General features: G+C 44.4%; 1 long non-coding RNA gene across 1 annotated transcript in view; it reads left to right on the top strand.

Moving 5' to 3' along the window:
- The first annotated feature begins 526 nt into the window (after nt 1-526).
- Nucleotides 527-27,133, top strand: part of LOC114900516 — a 73,990-nt gene continuing 47,383 nt past the window's right edge. The window contains exons 1-2 of the long non-coding RNA XR_003794856.1: nt 527-590; nt 6,207-6,303. This is a non-coding gene — a long non-coding RNA (uncharacterized LOC114900516). The remainder of the gene's footprint in view (nt 591-6,206; nt 6,304-27,133) is intronic.

Below are 27,133 nucleotides of genomic sequence, written 5' to 3' on the forward strand. Positions count from 1 at the left end.
GTATCTCCCTGACCTTGCAGGTCTACAGCTCCTGCTTCCCTTGACCCACAGCTGCCCGATCTTTTCTGCTTCATTCTCCACGTTTTGGAATCCCACTCACCCTCTGATGCCAGCAGAAACCCCACTCTCCCGGCCTTTCCAACCTCTCAGTAGAGAGCGCCACCCCGTGGACTTGGAACCTTATCTTCCATGATACACTGACTTCCCCCGGTGCATCAATTTCCTCACCTCCCTCACTCCGATGGAGCTCCTTAAAGGCAGGAGGCAGGTCTCAAGCCTTTTCAACTCACCCCTTAAGGGCCTTGTGCAGTGTGGCCTTATAACCGGAGTGAACTAAAGACATGTTCCTTGCATGCTCAGATTCCTTCCGCTTACTGAGACCTTAATAGGGAACTTAATAAAGTACCTGATACTGCACTCACACCGGGGATCCAAAGGTGACTAAAACACAGAAAGTGCCCTGGTATTAATATCTGTTTTCCAGTTTAAATGTCACTGCTCATTATGCCCACTTTGCTTTTCTTCCAGCCCCTGGCCTGGGCTGTGACTGACCTACAGAGACCACTGGATATCCTTCCTCATCTAAACAGGTGAGGGGTCCCCATCACTAAGACACAGTTCAAGTTCTCGGCTTACTTGTTGTCTCTGAGACTCGGAAGGGAAGGGTGACTTTCGGTGGTGAGTCAAGTGATGTGACTCATCCAGGACAGGTGAGAGGCAGATGAAAGGAGACTTTCTGCAGCCTGCTGAAACATCAGTGACTAAGACCCCGGGAATGTACCAAGAACATTCTCAGTTCTCAGTTGTGGGCACCTGAAAGGGCGGTGCCTCACCCCATCCTCCTGTCGTTCGGGCTTACAGCTTCATGCCCTCACAACCTCATGATCCGAACAGTTTGTTATAGAAACCCAACTTAAGCAAAAGGGGAACTTTTTGCTCACCCTTGTGTCTTGACTCAGGGAAGCTCATGGAATTGAATAAGGAGCTATTGCATAGGAACCCGGATTTAGGGACCAACACTGGTCCCAAGTATGCCAGGACCCTCTCTCTGTCCACCCAGCTTTCATTTCTGCACATTTTTTGCATGTTGGCCTAACTCTCTCCTGCCACAGGTGGGAGAAGGGGTACCACGATCAGCCCAGTCTGGGTTCCACGCCTACCAAGGCCATATGAAATGGGAGAGGGACTGTTCCCCAAAGGAGAGATGGGTGTCAGGCAGACCAACATCAGAGATCCACTACAAATAGTTATGTTTTATAACATTCCAGGCACTGAGTTAAGTGTTTTACATACATGATCTCATTTGATTCCCAAGCTGATTCTAGGAGGCAGGTCCTATGTAAGACATTTGCCTTTCTTTTTTCTTTATTTAATATTTATTTATTTGGTTGTGCTGGGTCTTAGTTGCGGCAGTCTGGCTCCTTAGTTGCGGCTTGCCCACTCCTTAGTTGTGGCATGCGAACTCTTAGTTGAGGCATGCATGTGGGATCTAGTTCCCTGACCTGGGATCCAACCTGGACCCCCTGCATTGGGAGCATGGCGTCTTAACCACGCGCCACCAGGGAAGTCCCTGCCTTTCGTACAAATGAAAAGGCATGACACAAATTGTAGCTGGGTCCTTTCTGCCAGCTCCAGTGCTAGGCTTGGGACACTCAGAAAATAGGGTCTGGAAATGAGAACACATTTTCTTTGGAAATAAACACATTGCTTAGGAAGAGGACCTGTAAACCAGTGTTTTAACTCTGGTTTTCTCTATATCAGTAGCTAAGAGGCTAAGACCATAAATGTTGTTTATGTTTCCAGTTGTTAATTCTGGATAACTTAAATCTCTCTACTAAGCTACCAGCTCTCTGTGAATCTACATTGAAGGGAAGTAAGTCTCATCATGGAAGGTCAAAGGGGCTTCCTTCCCTGTCCCATCCAGTCAAGAATACACATCCTTTGGGATAACATTTAAAAGGACAATCAAGGGCTTCCCTGGTGGCACAGTTGTTGGGAGTCCGCCTGCCGATGCAGGGGACACGGGTTTGTGCCCCGGTACGGGAAGATCCCACGTGCTGCGGAGCGGCCGGGCCCGTGAGCCATGGCCGCTGAGCCTGCGTCCGGAGCCTGTGCTCTGCAACGGGAGAGGCCACAACAGTAAGAGGCCCGCGTACCGCAAAAAAAAAAGGACAGTCAGATTAGATCAGGATAAGGCATGGGATTTTCTCTCCAGCCAGAGGATATCTGCCATCAGAAGAGGTTTTCATGGGTCCTGGGACCCCACTCAAAGAAGGCCCTCTCCTCTCTGCTTTATTTCTATAACCAGTTCTTACCTGTGCTTCCTCCAAAAAGAAATGGGCTTTGAGACTTGCTCACAGCTTTACCACTAAGAGAAGATGGATCATAACATACCCTGGTCACCGCCTGCTCAAGAGGTCCCGTGTTCCACCAGGGGTGTGGCTCTTTGGGTCCCAAGATTCTCCAGGGCTAAGAGCAACCTCTCCAGTGTTCGTACTAGACTGTGAACTTCATGCAGTTGCAGACTTGGCCTCTTATGTTCACCATCGCATCCTGACTCCCAGCACAGTGGCTGGCACACAATAGGTGCCCAATAAATGTTTGTTGAATGAATGAATGATATTCCATTCTCAAGTGATGCCTCATGTAACTACTGAAATTAGTTGGTAACGATGAGCCAGGGTCACTGTGCTGGCCACTGTAGTTATAAGCAGAGGGGACCATCTTTTTTAGTTTCAAAATAAGGACCCAAGTTTGTCAAAGATACCCAGCACTGGTCAGTCCTGAGGGTCCTACTACTTTGGTTTTCATCAATGCAAATGCCACCTCTTTTGGTAAATATTTTCATAAATTCTCTATAATATTCTGCCATGTATTTGTTCAATATAAACATACTGGCCACAAACTTCAAATCTGGGGCAAAGAACATTCAACTGAAGTCAGATGACCAGAGTTCACCAGTTCTATCTCCACTAGCAAGAGCTAGTTTTACTGAACACTTACTATGCGCCTGGTGCTTTTATGCATGATCGCATTTAATCTTCAAGAAAATACTATGTAAATGATGCTATAAACATCTCCATTTTACCTATGAGTAATGTGGGGATTCTAGGGCATGAATACATAGTTCAGTGCCACATAGCCACATGGTAACTAGGGCAATCGAGGCTATAATCCGTCTGCCTGACTTCCATGCTGGTGCTCTCTGCAGCAATTCACACTGTAGCCTTGCAAGTCATTTAACCTCCCGAGCCTCACTTTTGTCTTCTTTCTAATGGGGATAAAAATCATCTCACGGGATAAATATTATGTTGCTACATTGTGTAAACTGTAAAGTACCACTTACCTTTTAAGTTAACATTGTTATTGTTCCAGATTCAACACCAAGTGTTGGAAGCTAGCAGTACACTGATAAATGCTTTTCTTCCCCCATAGTCATCTTGCCAATGCTTCATTCATCAACAAACTTTACCAAACACCTGCTTTGTGCCATTCACACAAAGATGAATGAGGGTGTCCTTGCCCCCAGGGGGCTCACAACCTTATGAGCATTTCCATTGCTTAATGAGGCTCAAGGTTGGATCTACACTCACCCCAGGAGTCACCATTGCCTGATAGCATTCTATTCCTCTGGAAGAAAGGCAAAGGTGAAGTTTGAGCCTAATGGTCAGACCCCTCCTACAAATGATGGTACAACAGATTGTTTAATCGGTTCAAATAGCTCCTTGCTTTCCTGGCCACATGACCTTCGGTAAATTACTTGACCTCTTTACAGCTCAGTTTCCTCGTCTTTTAAGGGGGGTGATAGGGACAATTTTTAATAATATGTGTACAGAGTTTAGTTCAGTGCCTGGCACGTAGCAACCGTTAGCTGATGTACTGCCAAAGGCAGTGGGAACAGCAATACTGGCTGCTGCGGGGACGAGCGTATGGGCATGTGAAAGGGGACACAGTGGCCATTGCCTAGAAGGAGGGCAGATCCTTAAGGAAGGGGGAGGGAGATGCACCCCCTCCTCAGTGAATTGGGAGGGGGCATTTGGAACGAAGCACCATTAGACAGCCCTCCCCTACACAAGGTAGCCAGAGAAAAAAAGGGCCAAAGCACCAAATAATAAAATCTGAATGCCTTTTCCACACTGAAAACTATTGTTTGTTTGCAGGTAGGGAGTATCAGGTATTTGTGTTATGCTTTCAAATTCATCATCTCATTAGATCCTCAAAACACCCCTTACCCACCAGGCACACAAGAAGAAAATGATCACCCCCATTTTATAGATGATGAAATTGAGATTCATGAGGTGAAGCCGTTTGTTTGAGGTCACACTGTTAGGAGTGGTGGAATTGAACTAGCATCCAGTGCTCAGTTCAGGGTTCAACACCATCTTCCCAAGCAAATCTTTGCGGAGAAAACTTGAAAAACTGTGGACGCACATCTGAGTCACCTGGAGAAGCTTTAAAACTCCAGATTCCCAGGCCTTCCTGAGACCTACTAAATAAGAATCGATATGTTACAGGAGCTCAGGAAGCTCCCTCGGGGGAGCTGATGCAGTTGGGCTGGCGAGGTGGACTGGTGTCTGGAAGCCAGTCGCAGAAGCAATAATGCTGTGTTTCTGGCTATAAGAGGGTTTGGAGGCATATGTCCGGCTGCTTTGGCCAGGAGAACTGCAATAGCCCACCAGCTGGGGTTACACCCATCAACAACGCTGCCACTTCTCTTGCCCTGCCCCGTCCACTTTCCAACTGCAACTAGCGTGAGCATGCCTCTATCCCCCACTGGCCCACATGCTCGCAAATCCTGCTTAAACCCTCCTGAGTTTTCGCAGACCCCTAGCCTGACTAGCAAACACTGCCTGATTCCACTGCATTATCCACCACTTTCTTCCTCACAAGCCTTCCTTCAGTCCCTAGAAATGCAGAGATCCCCTCCTACCACAGGGCTTTTGCACTGCTGCCATCTGCAATGCCTAGGGCTCCTCATCCTACTGCCCCACCCCTTCCTCTAGTTAATGCCGCCTCCTTCTAATCTCAGCATTATTTCGTCAGGGGAGTCTTCCTTAACCCCCATCTAGGGCAGAGTCCTCTGTTACATGTTCTCTTAGAACCAAGTTCCTTTCCTCAGCACTTCTTGTCACTGATTACAATTGTGCATGAAGAGTGTGGCTATTTTATTTAGGTCTATCTCCCTTCACCACCGGCCGTGGAGAGGCGAGATCTTGGAGAAATCTGTCTCCTGTCTGCCCTGCTCATCAATGCCTTCTCGTTGCTGGGGACTCAGTGAACACGGGTGGAACCGTGTTCTGTGTATGTCTTTAATAGAAGACATGATTTGTATAATAGGACGGGCCAGCAGCCTGCTGCCTCCACCTCACCATCCCCAGGAGGTGGGACATTTGAAAGAGGCCTGTGTGATGAAGCCATTTTGACATTAGTGCCCCGTCAAAGTGCAAAGTCTCGAGGTTTTATTGCCAAGTGACACACACAGCAGACACTCCCGGCTTTGTGCTGTTCATAACCCCCAACCCTGACCCTGAGGGACTCCCACAGTCTTCTTGATCTCTGTTTGGTTTGAATTTTTATGAGGTGAATTATTTTTATAACCAGAAAAGGCCATAAAGAGAATTTTTAAAGTCTGCCAGAACTGGGTAAGACTCTAGGGCTACATTAGTTTTGTCTCTAAAAAAATCATAAGTTGGGAGGAAGCGTAATGTATTTAATGTATGTCTTTAATAGAAAGTATTTTTTAAAACCTTAGAAATTTAATTGACGTTTTTCTGGGCATTCTGAAGTAAGAAAAAGAGATAATGTTATGGTTTAAAGGTCCTCATTGTCCCCCACACAACAGTGTGTTGTTACCTTTAAGGGATGGAGCAGAGAATTTGAGAGGCGGACCATTAAGATATGAGCGAACTCTCAGAGAAGGGGTAATTGCTGTCTGTCTGACTGATGGCACCTCCTGAGATGAGCAGAGCAAACACAGGAGCCTGGTTCTCTGTGCCAGGTGGTGCCAGCCCTTCCCCCTTTAAGCTCCCCCTTTCTTGGCCCTCACTTTCCTCCACTGCATCCTTCCCTATCCCCTGCCTCACCCCAAACCCTGCCCTGCAGAAAGGAAGACCTTGGATGGAGTGAGATTATTTGATTCTGCACAGCATTTGTTACTTTTTAAAGCCTGAAGATTTAGTAGGTGTTTCTGTTTGGCTCTGTTAAAGGATAAAATGACTGCATTTGAATTTCACTCACCCGAGATGGTTCCTCCCCTCTGCCTGCAATGACCCTGGATTCTGCCTCACTTCTGGCTTCTTACTGGTAAGAATCACTTTACTCAGTTAGTAGAAAGAAATATCAGATAGCTGTTAAAGAATTCATGCTTTTAGTTGGGTCTGGAGGTCACGGCAAAAGGCTGCTTTGACAGGAGCAGAGCAGTTAATAATGGCAAGAAGGTCAGGGGACCCAGCCCCAGCTCAGTCAGGCAATTCTCATCTCCTTTAGTGTCGGTGGCTCTTACCAAGTGACTTTTCTCCCTTTATCTCTGATGGGCCAGATCTAATGGTATCCCACCTGCTACCCTGTCATTGAGTTTTGAGCATTGGAATGGGAGTGGGTGATAGAAGGAAGAAGTTTTAGGCACACCAGATTTTTGGAGAGTCAGAGGAAACAATTCTTCCTGGATTTAATGATCAGGTGGGCTGGGAGACTGGCAGGCAGTTGAAAAGAAATGTGGTGGACTGGTATACCCTCCTGGCTCTTCTCCACAAGACCACTGTACAGAAATCTGTAAGAGTTTATGTGACCAGCCCTTATTCTGAATTGTATATGTCTACCATTTGATTATGACTCTGTTGGATGGGTTGATGGATGGATGGATGGATCGATGGATGAATAACAGCTTTACTCTCAGTATTCATCCACTGCAGCAGACACTGTCAGTGCCTTGCCCATATTGTCTTTACACACCAAAGGCTGCTTATTTCGCATACCTGCCACTCTGTCTCTGAGAGCCTTTGCCTGGCCAGGGGAGCACATTAGGCCTGGGAGCCAGAAGAGGAGAGTTAATGTTCTAGAAGTAGCCCTCAACCCATGGTGGATAGGGACTTGGTGGATAACAAGCCCAGTTTCCTTGCATCTCAGTTGGGGTGACCGAGGCATGTTTGCATGTTGCCCTCAGTGGTAACTACCTAATTACGTATCCTTTATAGCCTTTCTTTCCTTCCCTGTATCCCTTCTCCATTGCCCTTCCAATGTTTCCTGGGATCACCTTCCAAATGAACTACTTGTCCTGGAATCCTTGTTTTGGAGCACGAGTCTGTGGGAACCCAAACTAAAACCTCCAACTTACTGATTGCTCTGACATATGACTGAACAGTCCCCAGGGGTCACCCTTAATCTTCTATCTGCTTCCTAAAAACAAGAATAATCTAGTTGGAAGAATAGTGACATTTAGCCTCGTTGGAATAGTATTAAACCCTGTCAAAGTGCAAATTCACTAGATTTTATTGCCAAGTAATGTGCACAGCCAAACTTCCCCACCTTTGAGCTGTCAGTAACCCCCTCCCTGACCAGAGGGACTCCCATAGCCTACTTGATCTCTGGTTTGAATTATCATGCAGTGCATTATTTAGCCCACACCTAATTGGAATAGTATTAAACTCATTCTTAATTAATTCTCTCTGGAAACTCTCATCTTATTAAGTATTTAACAGAACTTCAGTTTCATTACTGAAGCTGATCAGAATCTGTTATTTAAGGACTGAAAGGAGGATGAATGTCAGACCCACAAGCCCATTTTCCTGGTCAGGCTTCTCTGATGACATGGTTTTCCCATCTCTAAGGCAGTCATGTTTGTTAAAGGAACAGTCCTTTTAGCTTTTCTCTGATTATTAAGTTTCTAAATTCTCTACAGCTCCTCAGAAAACTTTTGATAGTTTCAAGCAACACTTTAAAGTGATGATTCTGTGCCCTAGGTGTGCATTGGAATCACCCGGGGAGCTTTTATTTCCAGGGACTCTTGGGACCCACTCCAGACCAGTCAAATGGCGGTGTCTGGGCAGCAGTAGTTTTAAAGTTCTCCAGGGGGTCCTAATGCGCAGCTAGGGCTGAGAACCACTGATTTAAGGGGCAGAGCTTCTGAGACAATGAACACCAGCTGCCCCGGGAGCTGCAGCTCTGGGCAAAGCAGAAAGGGTTAAGAGTGTCATAGATGGCAGCCTCGCGTGACAGCACACATCCTAACAATCCAGTCTCTGCATGTGGGGCCCCTCCACGCTTCACTCCACCTTCCACTCACGCTTCGCTCCCTGCACTTGAGCCAAGAGGCCTCAGGAAGCCTCTCAACAAGCCGCCCACGCTCTAAGGAGAAAACATCCACTATGCAAGGCGGTAACCTTTTGTTCCCATCAGAGAGCAAAGAACTCTGCTCCCCAAGGAGATTTCAAATCAGGAATTTTATTTTCTCGTTTGAAAGTTTGTGCAGTTGAGCCTCATGCATTTTCATTTCCCTATCTTCCAATCTGGGTAATTTGTGCTTCTGGCTGAACCTTCGGGTATTTTCTCAGCCCTGGTGGATGTGGCTGCTTTTATCCCTGGGGCGTCATTCTAGAGTAGGAGATCCTCATATTCCCAGAAACAAAGAAATCCAAAAAAAAAAAAAAGAGAAAGAAAATGGAGCCTACAAGCTGTGACATCAGTCTACGACTGGCCTCTATTAAGCCTGGCCCTTAATGAGCTTAGGGCCTTGGAGGACTTCTTTAAGCTTGATAATGCTCTCTCATAAAATGTTAAGAAACCACAGTGACCATTTGGGACTTCAAGCCAAATGATAACACAATTTAATTAAGTTGGTCCGTGAACTTTCCAAGATATTTGTGGATTTTGGTGTGTACATGCATTTTTCTGAGGAGACAGTCTCGAATTTTCATACGGGTAATGTGACCCCACAAAGTTTAAGAATTAGCGATTTCACGCTTCCTCCCTCTCTCCCAAGAGCCGAAACACAGATGTTTGACCTGAAGGACTAATGCTGAAACTTTCAAACACCCTTGGCCTCCTCCCTCACCCCTTTACCATACAGGGGCTCTGGAATGTCATAGCATGTAAATTCCTGGTCTAGAGAAAGGGGATATAATGTCACAGAGCACCTAGAAGCAAAGGGTCAAGGGACAAAGTGCCCTGGCTCTGAGGGTCCAGCATAAAGACCTGGCATGGATTCTCAGGTGGCCCACGAGGTTCCCAGCAAATATTGTCCAAGACAAACGTACCTGAAGGCTGAGGGCCGAGTTAGTCAGAATAACCTCCCTCTCTTCTGGAAGTAAGTGGGGTTATTTTCTTTCCATGAATTCTTAAAAAGGCTTGAGAATGTGGTCATCTGTCACTGTCAGGCTTTCCCTTGCATCAAAGCAGACGCTGATGGAGGGAGAGAGAGCTGGAGCCCTCACCCTGGCAGACACTTCACTCCTTCACCTTGGCCAAGTCTCACCTCCTCTGTTATGGGGAAGTGATTAATGATGTCTCCCCATCAGGGTGGTGGCACAGGACTTTGTAACTAAGTTCCATAGAGGGGAGGGGAACCGTGAGTGTGGATGAGGGCATGGCGGGTAGGGGGCACATAGGGAAGCGACATCTCGTGACTGTCTACTTGTGCCAGGCCTGTGTTAGATCCAAGGATACTGCAGGGTGAACAGCTAGCTGCAGGGCATGCTCAAACGAGGGAGCAACCACAGCACAGAGCCGTACTGGACAAAGTCCCCAACCCCAAGGGACTTACTCTTGAAAGGGGCAGAGTAAATCTTTATACTGCTGGTGACAGTGACTGCCAATCGTGCCCCTTTCTCCTCTGGCAGCACTGTCCAGTAGAACCTTCTGTGATGATGAAAATGTTCTATATCCGCCCTGTGCAATGCCGTCACCATGAGCTACATGTGGCTGTTGAGCATTTGAAGTGTGGCTAGGCTGACTGAAGAACTGGATTTGACATTTTATTTGATTCTTTTAGATTTAAATAGCCACATGGGGGTAGTGGCTACCAGTATTGAGCAGTGAAGTTCTGGAGTAGCCCCAATTTGCAGCTGGGCACACGGTCACTTGAAATAAAGACTGTTTCACAGCCTCTCTTGCAGGCATGTGATAATGTTTTGGCCAATAGATGTGAGGGCACGTGGTGTAAGTGACTTCCACATTATGCCCTAGAAGAAAACGGCTTCCCCTGGCTTTCTACTCCTTCTTGCTGGGTGGAGTGGAAGGTAGCCATGCACCATCTGGAACCAGGTGATGAAGACAACACCTCAGGGACAGCAGAGCAATCAGATAGAAGGAACCTGCATCCCTGAGGATGCCTCCAGGTAGCAGAGTCCCAAGTCCAGCTCAGACGTCTACGTGTGGAGAAGCTAAGATTCGATTCTTTTAGCCACTGTTATTGTGGGTCTCTGACATCGAGCTGCACCGATATCCTATCCTAACCAATATACTGTCCTCCTCTCTCTTACAGAGACTGTGGGGAACAAATGTCCTAGTTATAACTTTGATCATGCGATTGCAAAGCTTCTGTCAGGTCTTCATGCAGCTTAAGGGCAGAACCCCGAAGTCAGAGACCTCTGCTTAGCAAAGCACCTTGGTGAGCTGGTAGATCTGCAAAGGTAGACGTGAGCTTAGATGGGAGCAAGGGATGGAGAGCTAGATGCTATGCATGAGAAAGAAATCAAAATCCGGAGAAGACTGGCCCCTACAAAGGGAAGAAAGGCCTGGAGAGAGGAGAAGGATGCACCTGAGAAACAGCATCAAGATGGGCCCAGGGGATGGAACGGCCAGCGGGAAATTCCCCCAGGTGGCAGTAATTGATGGGCTTTCCCACCAATGAGGTCTGTTGTTCCTGCTGTTCCTATAACCACTCCATTGCTCCAAACACTGTTCTACGCCACTGCTTCATGTTGTGCTTTGGAGAAAATGAAGGATTTAGGGCAGTGTCCGGCCTGGGACAAAACAGTGGGGAGAATGGAGCAGTTCTAGGAGGCAAGACACACGGTAGCTCAAGAGTGCAGTGGAAGCAAGAAATCTGAAAAAAGAGGTGACTAGGAGACAAGTAAGCTCCTTGCGGGGAGGGGCACGCTGGCTTCCACCACATGTGGGATGGGGTCCTTGCCACTCTGCTTGATGCTGGAGAGAAGTGTCACCCCAGAAGTCTGTATAACCTGTGACATCCAGGCAGCTGACACTGGGTTTGCGGTTTCCTGTGGCACTATCTTTCCTCCTGGCCAGCTCCCAAACACCTGACAGCCAAGCAGAGAAGAGAAACAAATGTTTTCTTCATGCCTGCTCTGCATTGGCCTGGATGAAAGGAGATATACTCCTCTTAAATCTAGAGCGCACAGTCGTTAGGAAGAGTGAGAAAATCTGTAATTGGTCAGAAGGCCAAGACGGAATGATGAACCTGGTGTTTGGAGACATAGGGAGCAGGACCTTGGGAATTCTGGATTTGAGATGGGTCGGAGCCCTACGTCTCAACTGGCTTCTGAGGCAGAGCATGTAATACTTGCAGAAAAGTGTTTGCTGTTGTTACTGCTAATAGTAACACTTGTGTTCAACATCCAAATATACTCTGTTGACACTTGCTCAAGTGATGGAATTTTAGGAGCTGTACCTGGGGCAATAGAAAGGTGACAGTTTTCTATGGTAACCCTCCTGAGTACGGTCCTATCATTATCTTTAGTCAGATCAAGGCATAGACTGAAAGTTGGGATCAATTGGGAGAAAAACATTTGGGGATAATAATCATTGATGTTTATTGCCTTCTATGTGCCAGTATTATTCTAAACACTGTATAGTCTATATATTCTTCACAACAAGTCTATGATGCTTTTTTTTTTTTTTTTGCGGTACGCGGGCCTCTCACTGTTGTGGCCTCTGCCGTTGTGGAGCACAGGCTCCGGACGCGCAGGCTCAGCGGCCATGGCTCACGGGCCCAGCCGCTCCGCGGCATGTGGGATCCTCCCAGACCGGGGCACGAACCCATGTCCCCTGCATTGGCAGATGGACTCTCAACCACTGCACCACCAGGGAAGCTCTATGATGCATTTTAACAGATAAGGAAACTGAAGCTAAAGCAGATTAATAATTGGTACAAAGTCACACAGCTAGTAAGTGGTCTGGCAGGGATCTGAACCCAGGCCAGCTGCCATCAGAGTCCACACACTTAGCCACTACCATTTTCTTCCTTTTTGCTTTGTGGGTGTTGTACTTGGGCCTTGGGTGCACACAACCCTTCAGAACCATTCAGAGCCCTCCCACGAGCACAGAACCTAGAGCAGAGGACCATAACCTCAGATGGCAGATATCCTGGGATGAAACCACATGGCTATTAAGGTGCAGCTTAGAAGGTTTTGTTTTTGTTAGTTACATACATCTGTTTATCAGCTTAGTTACTAGTCACATCACAAAAACAGTGTTTCCAAAGCACTTCTGTTATTTGATGTTTCAAGCAGTTTGGATACCAGGCAAACAAGAATTTATTGTAATTCGAACAATAAAGGGTCATTTTTCAACTTTAATTTTACTGAACTTGTAGCTCCCTCATCTTGTTATTTGTTGCCTGCCAAAATAACGACACCCATTTTTATTAACTTTTCCATTTAGTGGGAAAATATTTCATTTAAATATACATGGATAGTAGTTCTATTGAATACAAACCTTAATGAAGCTCATTTTGGAGCATAGCAGAGTATCTGATTGAAGATTGTATACATGGTATATTTCTCTCTATCCTTTCTTAGGTTAATAAATACCTAGAGACCAGCTTAACTGTCAGCTTGATTCTTTTATCGCATACCTATCCAAGTACGTAATGATTCTGGAAGACGATTTCTTCTATTTTGAGATAGCATCACTAATCCTAGAATTAGAATTTGAGGTTTATCTGATACTGGCTTTGCGTGGTCAAAAAATACTTTGGAGATGATGACATTAATTTTTAAAGAGGGAGGTCCAGGATGGTCACCTTGTTATATAAAATCTGTATTTTAAATTTGTAATACATCTTAAGTTCTGTATTTTGGCATATATTGAACCCACATAACTCCATTGGTAGAAAGCAAGGAGAAGGTTTTAAATTTTTCTGTTGTATTAGCAGTTACATCAGATGTTGCAGAGGAGAAGATAGACTTGAGCAGCTTGTAAAAGTAATGCATTTGATTTTCATTTTGTCAGATTCGTAGAGTGATTTGAGGATTTAACCTCATCCTAAAAAGGCTCTAAGTGAGAAGCATGTCAGTTGTATTGAGAAGGGCCTCAAAAGAGCTTCTCCCTGCAGGATTCAGAACTTGTACAGTATCATCAGCTAATGTCAGTGCCACTGGTGAAATCTGGTTTCTCAGATAAAACAGGATCCCAAGAAATGACATTTACAAAGTGTGCGTCTAGCCAGTTTGGAGCAAGAATTCACACTGCAGTCCTCACTGCTGGCACAGACCAAATTGTGAACATTTTTAGCATGAAGAGCTGGCACTTAGCTCTGACCCCTGTGGCTAGAACCTGTGAAGAAACAGATAAGGGGTTGTACAGTTTGCTGCTAATAACCATGTTCTCTCGACACTGTGGAATTTTGCACAGAATTACCCAGAAGGCATACAAAAATGCTCCTTACCTCAGTAAAACCCCCTGTGAGTGAAAAATACATAGTGATCATTGGAGAGATTGGAGTTTCCTTTTTCTAAAGTTTTTGGAGCGGACTCTTAAGTTTCTTCCCACCCAGGGAAAAACTGCTACAGCACTTAGGCGGAAAAAAGTAAAATTTGTTTGTTTTCAGTGTGAGTCATGACAAACCTAGGGATTAGAAACTTAGGAAGAGGAAAACTTATCTGAGTGAGGATAGTAGCCAAAAACCTCAGAGCAACGTTGGACAAAAGATCCTTTTCAGACGTGTGTGTCTGCTGATGTTGGGATACCCTGCACCCAACTACCCACACTTTGTTGGGCTACACGCTGCCTCAAAGGCTCAAACCAGTCTCCTTTTAGGTGAAGGCACATCTCCACAAAGTCAAGTAAAATGTTATCTGGCAGAAGGGATGTGTTAATCCAACATTGCTGATGTTCAGACTCTCAGAGTCCCTAAGGGAGAGACTAAGGACGGGTACGTTTGGAATGTGGTACTGAGTGGAGAAGGGAAAGGGGATCCAGTAATGGGTTCAGAGCATGAGCTGGGCAGTGCCAGGCATGAAGGAGGACCTGGGTAGCCCAGGAAGCCTGGGTGCCTACGTTTTGGGAATAGGAGGTGAATAGAAGCAGATCATCCCAGGCTGCATCTCCAATGAGTCCTCATTGACTATGACACAGGTATACAGATACTTTAAAACCAGCTTTTCATAAGCTGTTGTTATGCAACACTTGTCCTCATCAGTCACAAAGCCTCAAACCTCACTGCACCACACAGTGGTGTGACTCTTTCCGTCATGTCTACGCAGTTCTGGTTTCAGTGTCTCTGCCGATCACAGGCATTCTGGATTGTTCCCTTCCAAAGTGCTCTGAGCACAGGGGCAGCGGGGGTACCTGAAATCAACAGAGGTTGAGACTCATTGCAACCATCAGCCCTGACCTGCTCACATGGATTTTCCTACCAGAGCTGCCCTTAATACCTAAATAACCAGGCAACGTTTCCCCCTCCGGCCCCACTCCACCGCCTCCTGCCCTCTAATAGGGGCAGGAGGCAAGAGGAAAAATGTCAGTGAGTCTGAATTATCCTCAACCAGGACAATAAGCCCTGTAATAATCAGGAACCGTTGGGGTTCCCCTAGATATTTGTTCAGCATCCTCCCTTCACGCTCTGCTTCGCAGATGCATCACTCATCAGGCCCTGAGTCATGGATAATTTACCAGCTATTTTACCAGTTGCATTACTTCACAGTGGGTGGAAGCTTCCAACTGGCCTGTAGCCCTCTGAGGCTAAAAAACAAGCCTATTTTCTACCATGTTGAGCTTTTAGGCTCTAGCAGTTAATATACCTGAGCCCCAAAGGGCGTTCTTAAAATAGGGGAGCTCCAGATAGTAGCCCTGACCCATAGACTGATCTGTTTCTTGCCTAAATTTTAAAAGCCCAAGTCTGCCTTTCCCCCTCTTTCTGGGAAGCTGACCTAAACAAGTAAGGATGTGCTATAAATGTCTTTCAAGACTTGACTCGTAGGTTCTAATTATAATTAAGGTGATAATAATATTACTTTGTATTTTCACTGTGCCTTTCTTCCAAAGTGCTCCAAGCACTGTCAGCTGTGAGAGTCCGTTTGTGTCTACTTGCAGATTCTAATTACACCTTCTTTGGATTCTGGTTCCGAACTAATTTTCCTTCCCAGAGCCTGGGGCACAAGGTTTGCATCACCCGGGCTAACTTTCCTGGGTGTTTGGCCTGCCCTCCACCCTGTTATCAGATGGAGGAGATTTTCACCTGGTGGCTGAACCTGACCTTGCAGGGGGTAGGGTTCAGAAGTGCTGCGTGACTCCGTCCTGTCCCTTCCTGCCAGGATCTGGGAGCCTCTCCACTGGTGCCCTCATTTCCCAGACTCCCCGGTGCCAGAGTGAGCTCGGCTTCCTGCCTCTGCCTCCAGGGACAGGCCTCTCCTTTGAACAAGCTGGAATCCTAAGCCTGCCCTCAGTGGACTCTGCACCCTCCTTGTCCCAGCTCCAGGGCAGGGATGGGCTTGGGCCTGCTCCTGTCCCGGCTACTTTGTGCCAGTGTGACTGGGGGCAAGTGTCACCCAGAAGCTTGGTTTTGTCTTCTGGGATCCCTTAAAACTTGTACTGTGGGTTCTTCCCTAGCCCTGGAAGGAAACTCAGGCAGGCCCTCTGACTTTTCTGGTCCCTCTTAGCTAAAAAAAATGAGGCCTGTGGTCATTTAAGTCACAAAATAGAGTCTCAATCCAGAAATAAAAATGTCCAGTCCTATGTAATAATAAAAACTCTGAACCAGATTTAAAGTTGAGGTCTCTCCTGGCTTCTAGGTCAGGCCAACCATGGGAGGGAGGGCAGCTGTGGTTCACTTTCCTTCCCTACTTCTTCTATTCCCTTAAACTGCTGACTGCATTTTCTGACCGCCACCCTCCCAAACACACACACACACACACAGTTGGAGGAAAAGGGAGGTCTGGAGAAGGGAGCAGGAAAGTTCTAGGAAGGGCCTTTTCAAGACTTGGCCAGTATTACAGTTCAGTCTTCTTCAGAGACCTCCCCCCATCAGCATCCCTGGGTTCTCTCACCTGTGGACCCCTGGACAACAAGATCTAGATCCCAGTAGTTGCTTATACTCCCTGGAAATTCAGTGATGTCTCTGCTTCTCTCAGCTGAGGTCCCTTTACCCCACCCCTAGATGACTCGGGGGGCAGCATCCAAGTCCCCATGCTGGTTTTCTCAGCATACATGGTCTGCTGCCTGCATTCTTTGACCCACACCCATTCACCCAATCCTGTCTCCTCAGTCTGCCATCAAGGCGGCTAGCCAGTCCATGTAGGTTTCCCAGGCTGGTCCAATCCACTGTGTCCCCCAAACTGAAGGTGACACACATTAAGTTCTCCATAAGCTCCTCTATTGTGAGGGGAAGCATGTGCATCTCTTCCACTTGTGTGCAAGGATGATGGAGGTCCTCAGCATACCATCAGCTTTCTCTAAAATTCTCAGTGAAAATCTTGCCTCTTAACTCACTTTCTTAAGTCTACTTTTAAGCTGGATATTGAGAGGACATTAAGAATAATCTGTTTTTTTTTTCTACACCTTTGTACCTAATTTTTGAACTTTGAACTTTGTACCTCATGTTGAATTGTGGTTTCTTTGGATGTAGCCCAAATCTGGTAGGAGAGGGATGCATGAGCAGAAATCCTACCTGGCCTCCCTTTGGGAATTTAACATCACATGGTCCCTAGAGCATTTCCAAGTTAGAGCTTTTATGAACCAATGGTGTTAGATCTCTGAGGAGAATGGAACTAGGGTTTCTGTATGTGTTTCCTTGTGAACATCAGTATAGCTGGTCCTCCTTGGCCTCCACCAAAATGTACTTAGGCTTTCCAACTAGGGCAAGAGACCCATGGTATTTGAGTCCATTTTACGAGTGTATCTTGTGAATGCCTGATACCCAGAAGGAGTTTATCCCATTCAGTCTCAATTCACTTCCCTAATTAAGATAGCTCTGGTATGTCTTGGAATACCTACCCTTTCTATTAGTATCCTCTAGGTGTCTAAAAGAACAATTTGGAGAAGCATCTAGACATTTTGAAAAATGATGGTCAAAGACAGTGCCCAGTATATTACTAATGTCCCTTCCTTATAAAGGTAACTGTATGATAGAACACCTACTAAATTCAGTACCGGAAAATATTTCTATCCATACTTTATTCTTACTCATACTTATAAGCTTCCTTTTATTTGCCAGTGAGGAAATATATAACCTGATGTATTTCTCATTTTGCTTTGCCTACCAGGAAGCTCAGAACTAAATTGAATGTTCCATTGCAGTAACTAATTCATTCCAGGAAGCTGGTATATCCATCTCATTCCACTTTCATTTGGTTTCCATCATTTCTTTCTCTCTTTAAATGTTTTGTTATATTTTCCTATATATTTTAACATTATAAACCACCTTCAGTCCTTTTCTTGAGGTCATCAGGATACAAATCCTAAATAAACATGAACAAAACTTATATTTGTTCATTCCTTCAAACATATTTGTTGAGGGACTTCCCTGGTGGCGCAGTGGTTAAGAATCTGCCTGCCAATGCAGGGGACATGGATTTGAGCCCGGGTCCGGGAAGATCCCACGTGCCATGGAGCAACTAAGCCCGTGCGCCGCAACTACTGAGCCTGTGCTCTAGAGCCCACGAGCCACAACTACGGAGCCCACGTGCCACAACTACTGAAGCCCACGCGCCTAGAGCCCGTACTCCACAACAAGAGAAGCCACTGCAAGGAGAAGCCCGTGCACCTCAATGAAGAGTAGCCCCTGCTCTCCACAACTAGAGAAAGCCCACGTGCAACAACGAAGACCCAACACAGCCCAAAAAAATAATAAAATAAATAAACAAAATGTTATAAATAAATAAATATATATATATATTGATTGATTGATTGATCACCTTCTGCATGCTCAGCATTTTGCAAGTCTTTCCCCAGAGGTCGAGAGGAGATGGCACCACCAGCTGCCCTCCCTGCTCTTGGAACTTTAGCCAAACTGTAGAAAGAGAAACAATGGAGAGCAAGCAGATCTTCCCTCCCCTCATAGAGCTCACAAGGCAGCAGGTTTGCATGCAGGGGGAGGGGCACTAGAAACTCAGGGCCCGGGGTCAAGAACCTGAGAAGGAAAGTCAGGAGACGATGGAATTATGGATGGAGTTATGGAACCAAGGGAAGTGCATTTCCAAAGAAAGGATAACACTGCTACAAAGAGACCAAGGAAGACAAGAGCTGTGCCAACTCAGAAACAAGGTCATTAGCTACTCTGTCCAGAGCAGTTTCACTGGAATATTGGACGGGTGATAAAGAAGTAGAGACAGCAAGTGTAGACAATTCTTTCAAGAAGTTTGGCTGTGGCAGAGAGAGATAGGGTGGTTGCTGGAGAAGGTTGTGATGGCTGTGCTCGGAGTGGACTCAGCCCCAACAGGGAAGACCATCTTGATACCTTCAATGATTATTTGAATTTCTGTTGAGTTCCAAGTCTTCTTGTGCTTAGAGGAAATACTAATTTCCCAGAAAACAGAGGGTGCCAGGATGCCTGGGCTATCAGGTCAAGGAGACAAGGAAGGGTGCAGGCACTTGCACTGCTAGCTGGTTGGCTGTCTTCTCTTCTCTTAAATATCATGGTGGCTGTGGCTAGTATCTTCCCTGAGTACCCAAGACCCCAGGAGCATCTAAGGACTCTATTCCCGACTCTGACGTCTAGTGCACTTGGCTGCCTGTCCACAGCTGGCCTCCATCCCAGCCTTCCAAAATCTGCACAATCAACTCCTCCACACAGCAGAGGGAGAGGGGTGCCAACAAGCCCCATGAGCACAGGAAATATTATTGCACTATTGCAGCCCTGGGTTCAAGTCCCACCTGGCTCTGTTCTGGTTGTTTTCTTTATTTACCCTGCACTAGCTTGATTCATATTAAGGATGGCTCCATTGACCTAGGGAAGCAGTCTGCATTGTGGTTTTAATGTTGTGAGCCTAAGAAAAGAGCCAGATATCTTCAAGGCAGACAGAAGGCCTGTGCAAAGCTTTTCCAAATTTACTCTCCAAATTGATGAAAGAAAGGTGGTGACTTTCTCCGAAATCACAGTGACTCCATATGTAATGACATGACATTTTACCTCCCCTTCCTATTCTATCATGCACTTACCTTGTACATCATATCAACATTCAATCAACTCCCATTTTATAATTAGATTTTTGCAATTACTTGCATTTCTTGCTTTTTCTTGGCTGCTAGGAGGATCATATTTTAGGTTTATTTTCAGATATAGCAACTTTCTTGACTTTTTCGTTGGCATCATCCCTTGTCCACTTTCTTTGGCTCTTTTCTTACTTTGCTCATATTTTATTTAATTCCTAGATGTGACACTTTTGGAAGCTGCTTTATATCTTTTTTGAAAATGAGGTAGAGAATAAATAAAAATCAATAAACGATTATGCATCCCTTTGTTTTGTGAATTCATTCTACTTTCAGCTCACACTCATCTGTGGCATAGGAGGGATCCTTAACTTGTTTTCAGCGATAAACTTGCTATTTCACTGAAGACTTCAGGCAGGTGTGTGTGTAGCCAAAGTGTAGAGAAGAAGGAGAGGGCTGGGCAGTGGTAAATGGCTTAGAGATCACCCGACTCTGCTCAGCAGGCCTCAGTTTCCTTGCTCTGCACACTCTTCTCCTAATTTCCCTGTTTTATTGGTTGGACCAAAAAACTCCAGAGGGAGCTGTGTCTATTCCTCAGTTTAATCCATCTCTTGAGCTTTTGATTCCAATGGTTTCATTTTTTATTCTAAGACTTTCAATTTGGTGCTTTGTTATTATTTATCAGTCACAGAGTCAGTTTTTATTGTTATAAAGTTATATGTGCTCATTGTTAAAAGAGGCAAATAGTCCTGTAAGGGGATCCTGTGTTCTCCTCCCCAGAGAAGTCACTTTCAGCTCTTTCAGCTGATTGTTTGGGGTTTGCTCCTCCATCTCTAAATAACACATTTGTGTTGTTGTTTCTCGTCTGCTTATTAGTTTGTTTTGGTGGGCAGCATCATGTTGCAATCCCACTGTAGAAAATAAGGGTTTAGTTCTCTTTCATCCTCATGCCCCACCAGCCACGCATCCTGCTCCATATTCCATCCTTCCAAGTTTTCTCCTTATTTAATTAGATTGATTCATTATTTAGATTACTGTGGTTATGTAAACACCTTTGATTGCTGGGCCCTGTAATGTACTAAGAATGCTTTTCCTTTCCTGTAACAGTTTTTGATTTCCATGGCATCAGTAACTACTTTTCTCAATTGCATAGTTTTCTATGAATTTCTCTCTCATTTAACCCCAACCCTCTAACAGTTGTTTCAGCCTCCTCTTAGCCTGTTCAAACATATCAGGTATCCCATCAACCTTGTCTTTTTCTTATTAATTCAGAGAGGTTCTTTACATATTCAAAATACTAATCTTTTGCTACTTAGGTTTCTTTCAAGTATCTTCTCTCATTTTATATCTTGTTTTTCACTCTTTTCGTGACATGTTATGGTAAATACATTTTTATGTATTCAAATTATGAATGTTTTCTATTTTTACACATTTTGTGATTTATGGAAAATTTCCTTACTCAATGTGCATAAGAACATTCTACATTTTAAATAAAATGTTTGTTTTGCCTTTTCAATCTACTTAGAATTGATTTCTTTGTGTGGCATGATGTAGGAACTCTATTTCTCCTTTTTTTTTTTTTTTTGGTATGTTGACCAATTGTCCTAGCCCCATTAAAAAATTTTTTTTCTTCAAGTGTTATTGAGATATAATTGTCATACAACACTGTATAAGTTAAGGTGTACAGCATAATAATTTGACTTACATACAGCATGAGATGATTACCACAGTAAGTTTAGTGAACATCTATCATTTCATATAAATACAAAATTAAGGAAATAGAAAAAATAAATTTTTCCTCGTGATGAGAACTCTTAGGATTTACATATATAACATACATCTGTGTTAATTATATTTATCATGTTGTACATCAAGTCCCTAGTTCTTATTTATCTTATAACTGGAAGTTTGTGCCTTTTGACGCCTTCATCTAATTCCCCCTCCCTCCCACTCCTGCCTCTGGTAACCACAAATCTGATCTCTTTCCCTATGAGTTTGTTTGTTTGTTTGTTTTAGAAGTATAATTGACCTACAACGCTGTGTTAGTTCCTGGTGTACAACATACTGATTCAATATTCCTATACATTTCAAAATGATCACCAGAAGTCTAGTTACCATATGTCACCATACAAAGATATTATATAACTATTGACTATATTCTCCACATTGTATATTTCATACCTGTGACTCATTTATTTTGCAACTGGAAGTTTGTATCTCTTAATCTTCCTCACTTATTTCTCTCCTTTCCCTACCTCTTTCTCTTTTGGCAACCAACTGTTTATTTTCTGTATCTGTGACTCTGTTTATGTTTTGTTATGTCTGTTCATTTGTTTTATTTTTTAGATTCCACATATAAGTGAAATCATACAGCATTTGTCTTTTTCTGTCTAACTTATTTCACTTACATAATACCCTCTAGGTCCATCCATATTGTCGCAAATGGCAAAATTTCATTCTTTTCTCTGGATGAGTAATATTCCATTGTATATATATCACATCTTCTTTATCCATTCATCTATTGATGGGCACTTAGGTTGCTTCCATATCTTGGCTATTGTAAATAATGCAGCAATGAACATAGGGGTGTATATATCTTTTCTAATTAGTGTTTTTATTTTCTTTGGATAAACACCCAGGAGTGAAATTGCTGGATCATATGGTAGTTCTATTTTTAATATTTTGAGGAATCTCCACACTGTTTTCCGTAGTGGCTGCACCAAATTACATTCCCACCAACAGTGCATGAGGGTTCCCTTTTCTCCACATCCTCACCAACACTTGTTATTTGTTGTCTTTTTGACAATAACCATTCTGACAGGTGTGAGGTGGTATCTCATTGTGGTTTTGATTTGCATTTCCCTTATGATTAGTGTTATTGAGCATCTTCTCATGTGCCTATTGGCCATCTGTGTGTCTTCTTTAGAAAAATGTCTATTCAGGTCCTCTGCCCATTTTTTAATTGGGTTTTTTAATTGATGTTGAGTTCTTAGTATATTTTGGATATTAACCCCTTGTTGGATGTATTGTTTGCAAATATTGTCTCCCATTCAGTAGCCTGTCTATTCATTCTGTTGATAGTTTCCTTTGCTGTGCAAAGGCTTTTTAATTTGATGTAGTCCCATTTGTTTCTTTCTGCTTTTGTTTCCCTTGCCTGAGGAGAGAGATCCAAAAAAGTATTGCTAAGACCAGTGTTAAAGAGCAAACCGCCTATGTTTTCTTCTAGAAGTTTTATGGTTTCAGGTCTTACATTTAAGTCTTTAATCCATTTTGAATTTATTTGTCCCAGCTCCTTTTCTGATCATCCCATTCCTTTCTTTACTTATCTGTAACGCTTGCTCTGTTATGAATCAACTTGTTCTCGTACAGTGAGTTTATTTCTAAGTTCTCTTCCATTCCACTGGAATGGTCTCTTTGCTTATCCCATGCCCATCAATTCTCCCCTCCCCCAAGTCTTCATTGCTAGAGTTTTACAGTCCATTCTTGCCATCTGGTAAGGCAAGTCCTCTCCCTCCTTCTTCTACTTCTCCCTCTTCAGGATTACCTATCCTTTTTCTGGCCCTTTGCCCTTCCATATACATTTTATAAGCAGCTGAGATTTTTCTGCAGACTATCCACAAAATATTCCCATTAAAATTTTGATTGAAACTGCTGATAAACTTGGGCAAATTGATTTTCATATTAGTGAATCTTCTTATCCTTGAACCTGATTTATTTTTCATCTTGATGCCTTTTAAACCTATCTTTTAATGAACTCATATTTTTACATCGAGGTCAAGACAAGTTTTTAACAGTAGTATCACAGCTTGGGTTTCCACATTCTATAGATAATATGAGATTAGATCTCACCTTATACACAGTACAACTCCCATTCACCTCTGACTTTGAATTCTCTTTTTGCTTCTGCAACTTGGTGATTTTCCTTTCCTGACTTCATGCCTATTTATATATTAAAAACACTTTGATTATATTTTATCCAGAAGTTCTTAAGTGTTTGGAGTGAGTCAAGGGCTCCCACTTGTATGTTTATCATCTTTAGTTGAAGTCCTCCCTAACTCTCTGCCACTTTCACAAATGAACCAGAGCTTTGGAAATTCTGTGATGAGATGTTATGACTTTCTAAGATTGGCCATGTCCGTCTGGGCTAATTCTCATCCTTCTCCTTTGGGGCTTCCTTACTTGTATGAATTGCCAACAAGGGCACATCTAATTCTTCAACGTTCTGATGCCTTTTAAGAAGCATTTAATTATAGTAGAAATAAACCTATTAAGAGCTGGCTGTTAAGGTTGTGCATATTTTATTAGTCACTTCCTCATGGATGGAAAAATTCAGAAACATCTATGGTAATAGCCAATAGCAGAACTTTTCTGGACTGCAGATCACAGGTCTTCATTCTCTTCTTGAAGTAAACAAAAATGCTCATTAACCCCAGAGGCTATCAGACAAATACCCATTGTGCTGACCTTGCTTGACTCCTTTTAGAAACGATGCATACCATTAAAATAATCTGCAGAGCTGTGATCCCAGCCAGCAACTACAATGTCAGTTTTCAGCAAGCTCTTGCTGAATAAGAAAACAGAAGATTTAACCACGTTGGTAAGAAAGTCAGATGTTTTAGTTACAGGGCCACGGAGTTGTGTTGCTGGCTGCCTTCTGCAGAAAAATCACAGGCAAACATGCTTCCTTTCTTGAGATGATCAAACTCAACAGACCCACACTCTCTCCCCAGTACACAGTACAGTCAAGTGAAATATCTCATACATGAGTTGGGAAAGTTCTCTAACAGAGAAGGGTAAGCAGAGGATATTTCACAGAGAATTTAAAGTACGGTGCTATCTTGAAGGGAACAGGAAACAAAGAATTAGAAGACAGATTTCTGTTTCTCAGTGGGCCCAAGTGAATTTCTGCTCTATGGGGCTAGATCTTCATTTGGTATCAGAATGAATGGGATTCTGAGAGTGTTCATAACTCTCAAAATAAAAATATGACAAAAGAGTCCTAAATTCCCATGGTAAGATGATAAATCCTGTTCAAAAATAATAATGATAATGGAGTAAAAAGGTGAATTAAGAGGGAAATGGCCCCATTGGAGGGAGATTACCTGGTGTTTGGAGGAGTAGAAGCTGAAGCAGCCCTGCCTGGCCCCCTCCTCCCTTCCAGGAAAAGAAGGTAGTCCCTGAGCCTGAGAAGGGAATGATGGTTTGGGCTCCAGGAGTCTTTGGGACATTCAGGTTAATAGAGTCCCTGCTCCTTTGCAGTCATCCAGAGAGATGTCTCAGTCTCAGAGGAGAATAGCTAGGAGGTAAGCTGGAGGGCTGGGGAGGTGGGGGGACTGGGGTGCTAGGGGCTCTGGCTTCCAGCCCCTGCAAACACTGTGAACCTAAGCAAGGAATGGAGGCAGCAGTACAGCTCCCCTCTGAGTGCTCGGACAGTGAACACATCAGCAAGTGACCAGCGTGGGCTAAAGGCCAGAGAGCCTCCTGGTTAGTTCTGCTCTGTGTGAGGGTCCTCAGACCTTCTCATGACTTGAGCAGAGTACGCTAGCCCCAATAATGAATAAGATGTAGAAAGCAGAGGCTCAGGATAAGATGTAATTTGATTTAGAAAGTAATCGGGTAATTCTGTACCCAAGTGTGGTGTTTGAAAACACCTACCTACCACCAAAAGCTACTTTTTTTTTCTTCGCACTTATATGCGAGGCATGGAGTTAAATATTCACATGCTTAATTCTTACAAAAATCATTTCAATGTACATATTACTATCAATTTAGACATGGCTTTGAGGGAGAGCAATGTCTGACACCCTACATCCTAGAGGGCAAAAATATTTAAACTGTTGAAAACAAGGCAGTGTGTGGATTTTGCTCTGTAAGTAACATAACATCTGTGACATAAATCACATTTCTACCTGTTCTTTGTGCAAAAATTGCCAGCTTTCTGTTAAGATAAAATATAAAAATGAAGAAAAACAATGAGTACTCTCCTAGGAGAGGATGAACAAGATTCAGCAGGATCCTGGATTTTGGAATGACGAACCCGCTCAAAAAAATGAGCGTTTAGAAGCATGACCATGCACGGGCTGCCCCCCACCAAAATAAAACCCTCCAGTCGTGGCTTCTTCCCACTTTACAAATGAGGGAAATGAGTTGCAGAGAGGTTAAGCACCCGCTTAAGGTCACACCGCTGATAATGAAAGAGACAGGAATTGAACTCAAATTCATATGATTTCAAAGTCTATGAAATTTTAGAGTTGAAGTCAATCCTTCCCTTTCCCTACCTCTCCATGACGTTTTGATGACCTTCCTTAAGATCCGATCACTTTCTTTCAAGATTACTCATTCTCTGTCAGGAAAAAGAATTGCATCTTGGCCCCCTGCAATGACATTCCAGGTTGGAAGCAAGAGAAACAGTTGCAGAAGCTGCACTGATATCCCTAGAGTTTTCATTCTTTCTTTCTGGAAGGAAGGTGGTGTTGGAAGCACACAGAACTACAATGTCTTCAGCTTACTGCTCCCAAAATGCAGTTTCAGAGCCGCTTCTGTCCCCCACCCCTCCACCCAGAGCCAGCCAGACGTCCTCCCGCCCACCTACCATGTGCTGGCCATGTGTAGTTAAGCTGCCTGTCCCTAGCACCTCAGCAGCGTGGCAACAGCTTGGGCCTATCCGTAATCGGCTGCAGAAACCTCGCTGCCCATCAGCACCCCTGCATCTCGAGCTAGAAATAGCCCTGGTGTTTCCATGTATCATAAAGAGCAGAACAGGGGTGGATGTGGGTAATTGTTTTTTTTTTTTTTTTAGAAAAGCTGTTTGATACTAAACAGTTTTTCTTTTAGGCTGTGTACATGAGTTCTTTGCTGTGTTGATAGAGCTTCTGCACATTTGGGGAAAGGAAGCCTTATGCTGCCAGCCAGGACACAGACCTGGGCCTGCAGCCGCATAGCCCTGTCGTCGACCATCCCATCCCCCTGCGTCTTCAGGGAAACGGGGTGACTCTTTTCCCCTTGCTGACAGTTTTGGTTTTAGACGTCCTCTTACAAATCTCCCTGCTCCTACTAGGAGACAAGCCCTTATCACTCTGAGAACTGGGTGTGCTGGAGTGGGTATGAGCGGTGGGTGCGGGCAAACAATGGTTCGCAGAGAGTGAGGCCCTCAGAGTGGGCAACATTCCACCTCTCTGCTTTCTCACTGAACGCTGAAGGCGGGTTCTTTCCACACCCTCCTTCATTACTTTGTCAGTCTTCTTCAGAATGCGAGGATTCCTCACTAAAGGGCTACCTCCTCCTTGGGGCCCCTTTGACACAGCCTCTTGCCCGAGTTCATTGTCAGCGAGAAGAGGTTGGCTAGATTTCAGCCCCTACTTCCCCCTTGTCTGGGTGCCTTGTGGAGGATGCGACCTGCACAGCCATACAAGGAATCTCTTGTCCTCTCTGCCCACCTCCTCCTGCCAGTCTAAAGATGGGCATTTCACACATCCACTTCTCCTTTCCACGGTCCATTTCCTCAGGGTCAGAGAATCAGCTGCATTCTATGAACCCCCCTCTCCTGAGCAGTTTTATTCTGAGAGCTACCAAGAAAGGAAGGGTCCCTAGACGCCAAGGATCCACATGACAAGGGAGGATTCTTGTTACCAGGTTGTTAGCTCAGGCACCTGTCACAGAGCTTGCAATTTTCAAACACTGTGGGACATTAGTCACCTAGCTTTCAAAATGTAATTGCCTGATTCTCCTATAAAATCTCCTTTTCTGGAGTAGGATATAATAAGGGTTAAATAAAAACAGAAGAAAGACAATTCTAAGTCTTGAATAGACT

Source organism: Monodon monoceros, unplaced genomic scaffold (genome assembly GCF_005190385.1).
Source record: "Monodon monoceros isolate NGI ecotype Baffin Bay Population unplaced genomic scaffold, NGI_Narwhal_1 Super_Scaffold_19, whole genome shotgun sequence".
NCBI lineage: Eukaryota > Metazoa > Chordata > Mammalia > Artiodactyla > Monodontidae > Monodon > Monodon monoceros.